This window comes from Saimiri boliviensis, chromosome 12 (assembly GCF_048565385.1).
Source record: "Saimiri boliviensis isolate mSaiBol1 chromosome 12, mSaiBol1.pri, whole genome shotgun sequence".
In the NCBI taxonomy this organism is placed as follows: Eukaryota; Metazoa; Chordata; class Mammalia; order Primates; family Cebidae; genus Saimiri; species Saimiri boliviensis.
In genome coordinates, this window is record NC_133460.1 from 99,508,610 (window position 1) to 99,521,264 (window position 12,655).

Genomic DNA, 12,655 nt, shown 5'->3' on the forward strand with positions numbered 1-12,655 from the left:
AAAGGACATTCTTCTTTATGGCTGTGTAGTATTCCATGGCATAGATGTACCACATTTTCTTTATTCAGTCCACTGTTGATGGGCACCTAGGTTGATTCCATGTCTTTGCTATTGCAAATTGTGCTTTGATGAACATACAAGTGCCTGTCTCTTGGTAGAACAATTTGTTTTCTTTTGGCTATATACCCAGTAATGGGATGGCTGGGTCAAATGGTAGTTCTGCTTTAAGTTCTTTGAGAAATCTCCAAACTGCTTTTCAGAGAGGCTGAACTAATGTACATTCCCACCAGTAGTGCATAAGCATTCCCCTTTCTCTGCAGCCTCACTAGCATTTATTTGTTTGTTTTTACTTTTTAATAGTATCCATTCTGACTGGTGTGAGATGGTATCTCCTTGTGGTTTTCACTTGCACTTCTTTGATGATTAGTGATCTTGAGCATTTTTTCATGTTTGCTGGTTGCTCATATGTCTTCTTTTGAAAAGTATCTGTTCAAATGAGAACACATGGACACAGGGAGGGGAGCATCACACACTGGGGTCTGTTGGGGGAAAATAGGGGAGGGACAGTGGGGGGTGGGGAGTTGGGGAGAGATAGCATGGGGAGAAATGCCAGATATAGGTGAAGGGAAGGAAGGCAGCAAATCACATTGCCACGTGTGTACCTATGCAACAATCTTGCATGTTCTTCACATGTACACCAAAACCTAAAATGCAATTTTAAAAAATTTAAAAAGAAAGAAAAGTGTCTGTTCATATCTTCTGCCTATTTTTTAATGCAGTTGTTTTGTGCTTAAGTTCCTTGTGGATTCTTGATATTAGACCTTTGTTGGATGCAGGGTTTGTGAATATTTTCTCCTACTCTTTAGTTCTGTTTACTGTTGATAATTTTTTGTTTTGTTTTGTTTTTGCTGTGCAGAGCTCTTTAGTCTAATTAGGTCCCATTTGTCAATTTTTGTTTTTGTTACAATTGCTTTTGGATTTTAATCATAAATTCTTTCCTAAGGCTGATGCCCAGATCAGTGTTTTCTAGGTTTTCTTCTAGGATTCTTACAGTTCAAACCCTTATATTTAAGCTTTTAATACATCTTAAGTTAAATTTTATATATAGTGAAAGGCAGGGGTCTCGTTTCATTCTTTTACACGTGGCCAGCCAGCAATCTCAGCACCATTTATTGACTAGGTCATCTTTCCCTCATTGCTTATTTTGTCAACTCTGTCAAAGACCAGATGACTGTAGGTGTGTGGCTTTATTTCTGGGTTGTCTATCCTGTGACATTGGTCCATGTGTCTGTTTTTGTATCAGCATTGTGCTGTTTTGGTTAGTGTGGTCTTATAGGTTAAAGGTGGATAATGTCACGCCTCTGCTTTGCTGTTTTTGCTTAAGATTGCTTTGGCTATTGAGGCTCTTTTTAGGTTCCATATGAATTTTAGAATAGTTTTTTCTAATTCTTTGAAAAATGACCTTGGCAGTTTGATAGGAACAGCATTGAAACTATAGATTGCTTTGGGCAACAAGCTATTTTAATGATATTGATTCTTCCTATCCATGAGCATGGAATATTTTTCCATTTGTTTGTGTCATCTATGATTTCCTTCAGCAGTGTTTTGCAGTTTTCCTTGTAGAGATCTTCCTAGGTATTTTGTTTTTTATGTGGCTATTGTAAATGGGATTGCATTCTTCATTTGGATCTCAGCTTGAATCTTATTGGTGTATAGAAATGCTACAGTTTTGTACACTGATTTTGTATCCTGAAACCTTACTGAAGTCATTTTTCAGTTCTAGGAGCCTTTGGCCAGTCTGTAGTGTTTTCTAGGTATAGAATCATATCATTAGCAAAGAGAGATAGTTTGACTTCTTTTCCTATTTGAATGCCTTTTATTTCTTTATCTTGTCTGTTTGCTCTGGCCAGTACTTCCAGTATTATGTTGAATAGGAGTGCTGAGAGTGAGCAACCTTGTCTTGTTCCACTCCTCAAGGGGAAGGGTTGTAGCTTTTGCCTATTCAGTACGCTGTTGCCATGGGTTTGTCATAGATGGTTCTTACTATTTTGAGGTCCCTTTGATGCCTTGTTTGTCAAGGACTTTTATCATGAAGGGATGTTGGATTTTATTGAAAGCTTTTTCTGGGTCTATTGAGATGGTCATATGGTTTTTGTTTTTAATCCTATTTATGTGACGAATTGCATTTATTGATTTGTGCATGTTGAGCCAAACTTGCATCCCAGCAATGAAACCTACTTGATCATGGTGTTAACTTTTTAATGTGCTGCTGAATTTGCTTTGCTAGTATTTTTTTAATTCTTGTTTTTTTCTCACTCTTGCTGCCATCTTATGGTTTGCTAGTATTTTTTTAAAGATTTTTGCATTTCTGTTCATCAGGGATATTGGCCTGTAATTTTCTTTTTTCATTTCATCTTTACCACATTTTGGTATCAGATAGATACTGGCTTTGTAGAATGAGTTAGGTGAGGGTCCCGCCTCCTCAATTTTTTTCTGTAGAATTAGTACCAGCTCTTTGTGTGTCTGGGAGAAGTTGTATGCCAATAATTTAAAGTCAGTTAATATTTACTGGACAATTTCCTCCAGATAATTGTATATAATTTTTGGTCCACCCTGAGTTGATACATGTATTTTAATTGTATTATGGTATGAAAAACACAAGAGTATTTGGTCACCTAGTCTTGCCTACAGATGTGCCTAATGATTCAAAGTAGATATTTTGGGAGCCTAACAGGTGCCGTGACTAGGCAGTTTTATATTCCCAAATATCCAACTCTTCTGACCTGCTTTCTCAGCTTGAGTGTGTCAGGCACAGGGCCTGTTCAGATTACATGGTCTCTGAAGATACGGCTCTCTAAGGTTGGCAATGTGGATAAGGATTCACCTGGTTTAGGTTTTACCCATTCACCTTGAATGTCTGTTGCACCAAGTCGCCAGTCCATCCCAACTTGACCATTCGATCAGAGCTTTAAGGGGGTGGGCAGCTGCTGCTGTGAACTGTTTGCACAAAGACTGCCAAATAGCTATCAGACAGTGTTAATGACAGCTGATTTAAGTTTGAAAGAGGTGGTCCCTCAGGCCACTTACTGGGCTTCATCATCCTCTCTGGAAAATGCTCTGCAAGTAACTGCCCAGCAGACAGAGGAAATGAAATGAAATGCTCAAAAAAAAAAAAAAAAAAAAAAAAAAAGACCTGGAAAGTCTGACGTCTCAGAACTCAGTGTTAAGGTGTGGAACTGGATTGTGAAAAGATTTTAAAATTTTCTATATTCATCACTGGGAACATTGATGTATTCCATCCCTTTCCACTCCCACCTGTCTGTCATTGTCTTTGTCTCTGTCTCCTCTACCTCTCTCTCTCTCTAGACACACACAGGCGCGCACACACCCTATTCATTGCCAACAGTAATAGAGTTGCTTTTTACATCTTGGAAAGAAAAGCCTCAATCTGAGGGAGCTGTGCTGACTAGCTTTGCTCTTAATCATGGAGACAATACTTTATCTTAGCACAGCTGAAAGGCATGGCAGACGCAGTCCTCTAAACGAAATAAAATAGAAAGGTTCCTTCTAAAGCCTGGCAAATCTGCAGTCTTCTGTCCCTCCCCCAGCACTCACAGCTTCTGAGCAAGACATAGCTGCCTTCCAGGAGGCTGGTGGTGGACAACAGCAGGCAGAGCCATGTGAAGGAAAGATGGGTGAAGAAACGTGTGTGGAAGTCATGCCGGCTGCACTGACCATGAAATAAAGGATGTACCCCTCTAGTAACTGCCTTACCCCCTTGGTAACTGTTTGGAAATTATAGCTTGCCAGAAGTTCAAAAGGACCTAGTGCAGGTATTAGAGGAAATTCGTAAGATTGAGTCATTTATTCCTGCACAGATGCATAAGAATGGACATGGGCCATGGTGGCCAGCATGCTTGCTCTTGACAATGGTGAATGGAAGGGCTGTAGGTCACGGCTATGCTCCCAGAATTATAATAATAGAAAGTAACAGCTCCTGAATGTTTACCATGTGCCAAGGGCTGTGCTAGATGTTTTACCATAGGATCGCATCTTGTTTTCACGGGTATTAGAAACTAGTGGGCATGAAGCAAAAACCTATAGGACATACTGGATTAGCTGTAATCTTTGGACCCCTGAAAACACAGTAATGTGTATTCTCTTCTTCAAATCCTACATACTGCTATGGACCCTATCCCTGAGGCATACTTATTGTAAAATAAAAACATATAAAGTACTACTTTTTTTGAGACGGAGTCTTGCTCTGTTACCCAGGTGATAGTGCAGTGGTGCAATCTCAACTCACTGCAACCTCTGCCTCCAGGTTCAAGCAATTCTCCTGCCTCAGCTTCCCAAATAGCTGGGATTACAGGCATGCACCACCACACCTGGATAATTTTTGTGTTTTTAGTAGAGACTGGGTTTCACCATGTTGGCCAACCTGATCTCAAATTCCTGACCTCAAGTGATCCCCCTGTCTTAGCCTTCCAAAATCCTGGGATTACAGGTGTGAACCACTGCCCCCAGTCCCTACAAAGTACTACTAATGTAACGGGGTGCTACTCTAGACAGTGACCAAAGGTGGTGGTCACTGAAGTCTGGACTAACGATTCCAGCTTCTCCAACATCTCAGAGGGATGACTGCCTGTTCTGGAAGCAAAGCTTCTGGTTCAAGGAAAGGCCAGTAAGTGGCTGCTCTTTGTTGTATATGTGTTAGATGATCAGGCCTCAAGAAAAGTATAAAGAGACCCTTGTGCTTTCTGGGATTCAAAATGCCACACTCTTTGGGTGAAGGGTAGCCAAGTAAAAGTGGCCCAGATTAAGGGAGCTTATATGCCTCTAACTGTACGTAACCTGCAAGATCTAACTACAAATAACTGGAATCTTGGAAACACCTGTAGTACATCCTTGGCTAAGGTTAGCCCCAACAGAGAGGGCTCTCCTCTTATAGAGAACCATTACATTTGTGCCTTCATTCTAGAATAGAAAAGGCACGATCAGACTACTAAAAAGACATCAGGAAAGGGTCTGTGACATCTGTGGAAGTGGTGGCCCTCTCTGGGAGTTGTTTGGGGATGAGGGACATGGAGGAATGCCTGCTTCAGATGGTCATTTGGGAACCCAGGCTGATAGAAAATTTGTATTTTTGATCTTTGGCTTCCAAGGTTACTCCAGTCATTGAAGTTCTCCGTTGCAGCCTTAAGGAAATAGAGAATGGTTTGGAGGAGCACATGGGGAATTTTTATGGACCAGGCTTGAGATGCACGTGGGGCATTTCTGATCCAACCTAGCTGGAAGCAGGGCCAGGAAATGTAATCCGAGGAAGACAGTTTTTGTACAGTGGTCTGTGTACCTGAGACATGTAGATTATCAAACCATTAATTAGAAAAAATATAGCTGGGCACAGTGGCTCACGCCTGTAATCCCAGCACTTTGGGAGGCCAAGGTGGGTAGATCATGAGGTCAGGTGTTTGAGATCAGCCTGTACAACACGGTGAAACCCCATCTCTACAAAAAGTACAAAAATTAGCCAGGTGTGGTGGTACATGCCTGTAATCCCAGGTACTCAGGAGGCTGAGTCAGAAGGATCGCTTGAACCTGGGAGGTGGAGGTTGCCGTGAGCCATGATCGCACCATTGCACTCCAGCCTGGGTAACAGAATGAGACTTCATCTAAATATATATATATATATATATTTATTTATATTATATATACTATATATACAAATTAGAGAAAATTTAAATGAAGTCTTGCTTCATCTCTCTCTCTCTACACTTATATATACTTATATAAAATATATATTATATATTTATAGATATAACATAAATATATATATTAGGTTATATATATTTATATATTATATATAACATCACATATAATATATATTAATTCATATATATATTATATATAACATAATATATATAATATATATAATATATATTATATGTTTATGTTATATTTATATTTATATATTTTAAAATATATATATTAGTATATATATTCAAAAATATTGATAGCTAACATTTATTCGACACTTACTATTCACCAGGAAATACACTAAGTGTTTTACATGGGTTAACTCATTTAATCTTAACAATAGCCCACTAAGTAAGTGCTGTTATTATGTCCATTTTACAGATAAGGAAACTGAAATGCAGAGAGGTCAAGTAGAGAAATGACCATACTTGCATTCCCAGTTTTTAAAGCAGCTCCTACAGGAAGCTGGTGTGAGAAATCCCCTAACAAGGTGTGAGGCACGGGTTAGGAGGTGCTGAGTCTGAGTTGGGCAGATGAGGATGGAAGAAAGAACAGGTTGAACACGAAGAATGGTTTGACAGCGAAGCTGGTGCTTGGCAACTTTGTGGGACCTTGAGGAGTTAGAGGGACTTCACCAGAGAAACTGGTGGTCAGGGAAACAGGGGAGGACACGGCAAGGAGGGAAGGGAAACGAGCACAGCAGAGTCTGAAGCTACTACAGTGTGTTCAGAATGTGGAAGGATAATTTTTTTTTTCTTTTTTTGAAACAGAGTTTCCCTCTTGTTACCCAGGCTGGAGTGCAATGGCGCGATCTTGGCTCACCGCAACCTCCGCCTCCTGGGTTCAGGCAATTCTCCTGCCTCAGCCTCCTGAGTAGCTGAGATTACAGGCACGAGCCACCATGCCCAGCTAATTTTTTTTTTTTTTTTTTGTATTTTTAGTAGAGACGGGGTTTCACCATGTTGACCAGGATGGTCTCGATCTCTTGACTTCGTGATCCACCCGCCTCGGCCTCCCAAAGTGCTGGGATTATAGGCTTGAGCCACTGCACCCAGCCTTGAAGGATAATTTTTTAAAGGTAAACTTATAATCTCATGCAAATATAAAATGAACAGATGTCAAAGATCTTATTTAATTTATTAATTAATAAGGGAAACTGTAAGATGTTACAGCTTATTCAAAGGATAATTCAAAGAAATCCACATAGATATATGGGCAATGAGGAATGCTGAAATGAATTTAAAAATAGATGCAAGCTGATTTATCCACATAGAATAAATCAGTTGCATTTCACATGACACGATTCAGTTGCTTTCTACAGAAGGAATTGTTTGCATCATTATTAATTTTCTAAAACTAACAGAATTATAAAATAACTCAAATATAATGAAAGGCAGAGATAATCTGGAATGGTATGATAGATACAACATCCAGAATTTTTTTTTTTTCTCATTTCAAAGTCTTTCACAATTTTTCCTGATAAGGGAGTGTCAGTCATACCATATGGCAGGCAATAAGACTGGATGGATGGTTGGGACCAGATTTTAAGGGGTAATAAATGCCATGTAAAGGTATATGCATACTATGCAACGTGTCAGGGAATCTCAAATTATTGGTAGCATATGTAAGAAACAATTGTAGAGCTTGTTAATAAATTCAAATTCCCAGGCCCAACTCCTCAAGAGTCTAATACAGTAGGTTTGGCATGAAGTCTGAAAATCTGCAACTGTACGAAAAGCAACCCAGCTGATTCTGATACACTCTGAGAAGCACTGGTGGAACTAATAGTTATTGAACAGTTTTGAGCAGGGTAGAAATCTGAGGACGTCTATGTTGCAGCAGTGGAAACTTGATTAGAAGTGGGAGAACATGCATGGCCTTAAAAGACTGCAAAATGATGACTAATATTCAAGTGCTTATGATGGGCCAGGGGCTGTGCTAGGCACATGGCACACATTAAATATGATGGAAGCCTGTACCAGTCAGTATTAGTGGAATATCTTTAAGAGTAACCAGAATTAAGGAGAGTTTTCACCACAGCCTGAGGACTCTGCCTCCTTCTTTCAAATTCAGACACAAGGTTGTCCCTATGCATTTGCCTCCAGGCTGTTCCTGGGCCTTGGGAGTTGAGGGTACTGGCCCAGGCTCCTAATAATAGAGATGCCCAGCAATGTAAAGCCTGGATTTTGGAACTCCCTGAATGTTATTCAGGCTTTCTAGTAACTGTGGAGATCTGAACAATAAAACATTCTAAGTTCCCCTACTCGTAAAGCTGCTCATCATTTAGATGGGGTAGAGCACCTGAAATACAATGAGCGTCACTATTTTCATTCATCCATGAAATGAACATTCCGGGGAGATACAGTAAGTTGATGTATCACCCTTGAACAGGGCAAAACGAATACTCACCAGGAATATGTGGTATTTTAAAAGGAAGGCAAAGGGAAGAATAGTGGTGGTGGGGTAAAAACTTTAAATAGATTCCCCCAATCATATATGGCAATTGAAGATAATTAAGTCATCATTTTAATTAAGTTCTCATGGAGCCCTCATTATTTGAAAATGAATTGCCTCCTAATTGTTAGTGTGCAAATATGATACATTAAACTTAAGCTATTTTAACAACATCCATTTTCAGAAGCTGTAGTAGGTTCTCCCAGGTCAGATCTGATAAGCCATAAAGAACAAATGCCAACTCCTCTATTTCCATGGTGCTGGGAAATAAGAGAGTAATTCAAAGCAATCATTACATTTTATCCAATAGCTTGATTCTCCTCTCTCTTCTAGCCTTTTACCTAAGCTGTTACCAAGTAACCACACTGGTTGGCTTGAGTCTCACACTGTTTCCTTGACCCCGCAGTGGACAGGCTGCATCTGTTAAAGAGCAGTTATGTCACCATGGCTATCCTGAGCTGGGATTCTCAAGGCTTACGTTCTGGTTCTTTCTTTGAATGACCTTCACCAAGACACCTGTGGTCTGCACAGAACCGCAGGCTTGTCATCTCTAAGACAGAGTTGATAATTCCATCTCTATCTTGAGCGCACACTGAGAAAAAGATTACATGACTGCAGTTATTTGAATGCCTCATGGAAAGACGTCTTATAAATATTATAATTAATGTTATCATTAAGTATGGCTTCGATGCAGATCTTCTGAGTATAAATATCAGCTGAGTAAGAAGTCAATTTTCCCTGAAGCAAAATTGAAATTTGAAAATGCGAGCTTATTTAATACATGATTCCAGAGTGTCCACAACACACACAATGTCTTTTTTTCCTTAAAAGGACTGTTTACAACAAAGCTGGATTTACAATATTTATTTCCAGGAATGACTAGAACTTTAATAACAAACCTTGGGCTAGGCATGGTGGCTCATGCCTGTAATCCCAGAACTTCGGGAGGCTGAGTTGGGTGGATTACTTGAGGCCAGGAGTTTGTGACCAGCCTGGCCAACATGGTGAAACTCCATCTCTACTAAAAATACAAAAATTAGCTGGGTCTGGTGGCGAATCCCAGCTACTAGGGAGGCCGAGTTATGACAATCACTTGAACCTGGGAGGCGGAGGTTATAGTGAGCTGAGATTGGATCACTGCACTCCAGCCTGGGTGACAGAATGAGACTCTGTCTCAAAAAAAAAAAAAAAATAAAATAATAATAATAAACCTTGAAGAAAGGTTTCTAAAATGTTTTCATCTAATGGTTTTCATGACAATTAAATTTTCTGTATAATATAAATTCATACAAAAGCTTAGGACCACCACGTTATATCAACTGCTTGAAAGAAAATATGTCTATTTGCAAACGTATACACAATACTGTCTTTTGGCTGGTTAGTTTAGAGTTAGAATAAACTGCTGTGGTGTGTTGTAGTCAACAGAGAACAGAACTAGGAGTCAGGATGTCTGGACTCCTAGGAAGCAATGAATAGCTGCATGGTGCAGCTGGAGATTATTCAAAGTGTGGTGCCCAGACCAGCATCATGGGTATCCTCAGAGAGCTTGAGGATATCCATGCCCTCTAGGATATCCTTAGAATACCCTAGGCGTGGGGCCCTGAAATTTGTCTCTTACTAGGCTCTCCTGGGATTGTGATGTGCCTTAGAGTTTGATAAGCATTGGGTACCTGATCCTGATTTAGACTTGTCAGGTACGTGATCTTGAACAAGTCACATAATCTCACTGAGTTCAGTTTCCTCATATTTAAAATAGGCCCAATAATATCTATTTCATGGAAATTGCTTTGAAGATTAGGCGAGAGGTGTGTACCTGACACTGTAGAACAGTATCTCTGGTCTGCAGTTGACCTTCCTAAATGGTAGTTGCGCTGATTCTCTGCTCTGCTGCAAAATAGCCATTTAAACCGGAGCAAGTAATTTGGCTGTTCTCAGTTTAGTTTCTTCGTCTGAAAAGGAGGAAAATAATTGTTTTACTCATTTATGAGACGGCTATCAAAATCAGTTGAAATTTTGTGCATGGAAGCTCTTTGTATATCATATAAGGACTGTACATCTAAGGGATTCATGAGACCAGGTTGATGATTTTAAGCACAAGGTAAATAGTACCACTGACCCTGTTCTGTGACCATATGGAAACTCTAAAGAATACCCACATTTGAAACGCAGGTATCATCTGGGGAAGGTGATCTGCTCACCCAAACCAGTTCATAAACATTGGCCTCCCGTGGTGTGCTGGAGCTGGCTATACCAGCCAATTGTAAATTTTTAGAAATTTTGTTTGCTGGTTGTTAAAAATAGTCATTATTTTAAATTAAATTATGTAAACAAACTTATAATAATATTAGATAAAATAAGTTAAAATAAAAACAAAGGTACTAATTATCCCCAAATTCTTCCCTTCCTAATTATTTTACTATCTGTGCCTTGGGATTATTTACATTGATTTTATCCATATGGTGACAATACTATTCACATATAAATGGTGTGCTTCTCTTTGTATCTCTACATAGCCTGACGTCAGGCTAGTAGCTTGAAACTGGCCACAGTAGGAGTACGAGTATTGCACCCTGAGGCTTGGCCAAGGCTACAAATCCAGACTTTAAAAATTTTCCTCCTGGAGAGCTGTCTGTTAAAAATTTACCAACACACCACTGGTCTAACCTTTGTTAATTTACCACAGTCCAGGTTCTGACCCTAGATTTAGAAACCGTGCTTTGTCAGTAAGCTGAGAATAGAGCCATTTTTTTCTAGGAAGGACTCACATTACCCAAGTGCAAAGCCTAATATATACTTTCAGAATATCAATTTATTAGTTTACAGTGAGGAAACCTGCCCCAGGGCATTCCCCAAGGGAAGGCAAAAAGAGCTAGTTACACATTTTGAATGTTTAATGACATTAGGCTAAGGTGACACAGAATATCCATTTCCACAGCTGAGACACCCACTGCCTTAAGGAAGGGACAGGCAAGTCCTTGGGCAGGACCTTAGATTATCACTGTCCAACTTGCTCTGGGACTCTCCTTTCCAGGCTTGACTGTGGCGGACTCTCCTCCTACCCTACTAATGGAAGTATCCTTTTTTTTTTTTTTTTTGAGACGAAGTCTCCCTCTTGTCCCGCAGGCTGGAGTGCAGTGGTGCGATCTTGGTTCACTACAACCTCCGCCTTCCGGGTTCAAGAGATTCTCTTGCCTCAGCCACCTGAGTGGCTGGGATTACAGAAGCCTGCCACTACACCTGGCTAATTTTTGTATTTTTAGTACAGACAGGATTTTACCATGTTGGCCAGGCTGGTCTTGAACTCCTAACCTCAGATGATCTGCCTGCTTTGGCCTCCCAAAGTGCTGGGATTACAGGCATGAGCCACCACGCCCGGCTAGATTATCCTTCCTTGACACATGGCAATGCCTCCAATCAGAGGCCTGTAGCTGTTTTTCATCTTCAGGGCAGTATTTTTCAAATGGAAGTTCATGGACTGTATGCATCTGTATCATTTAGATGTATATTAAAAATGCTTAGTGTTGAAAAAACCACGCTTTGAATGAAGAGACCTTCCAAACAGGCTTTGTGTGAGCAACATGGTTATTTATATAGGTGCAGGTGGGCTAAGGCCGAAAAAGCCATTAGCAAAGGACAGTGGGTTAGGAGTCGGTTTTATCGGTTTGGGTAGTTTTTTTGGGGGGCGGAGGTGTTGCAGAATATCAGTTATAGTGGTCAGGGGTGGGGAACAAGGAAGATACATGACCACAAGTCCAGTTACAATGGCAGGGTTGGGTGAGAGGTATTTACATTATCCTAAGAACAGTTAAGATGGCAGGGTTGGGTGAGGGGCTTGTCTGGGGAAGCTCCATGAGGCAATCAGGGACAACGGCGAACGCAGGCAGGGCATGGGAGACTTCAGCCGAGGCAAGCAGGGCTTCAGACTTTCAGGCTCCAAGCTTGTGTATGGAGACTTGACACTTAGGTCTTCCCCAGTTCTGCTAGATCAGAATCTCTGCTGGTGGGCCCCACGAATCTGTATTTTCAACAAATCACTAGGTAATTTCTATATATACTATAATGTGAGGACCACTGCTTGAAGGTTTCTTTGCATATCTCCACTAAGTACAAAAAATATTGGCATCTAGATTTAACTCCCAAAGCACTTGCATTTTTAAGTTTCTGGGGACATTGTATTGTGGTATCCCTATACCACTCACACTCTAATTAGGAGGGATATTGTGGACTGAATGTATCCCTCCAAAACTCTTATGTTGAAGTCTTAACTTCTAATGTGATGGTATTAGGAGATGGTGCCTTCTGTGGGTAATTGTGTCATGAGGGGAGAGCCCTCATGAATGGGATTAGTGCCTTTAGAAAGGGATCCCAGAGAGCTCCCTCACTCTCTTCCCATCACGTGAAGATGCAGTGAGAAGTTGGTAGTCTTGCATCTGGAAGAGGACCC

General features: G+C 40.4%; 1 long non-coding RNA gene across 1 annotated transcript in view; it reads left to right on the top strand.

Annotated features, from left to right (window-relative positions):
- LOC141580732 (uncharacterized) overlaps positions 1–12,655 on the top strand; it is a 40,009-nt gene that overhangs the window by 15,150 nt on the left and 12,204 nt on the right. The window lies entirely within an intron of this gene.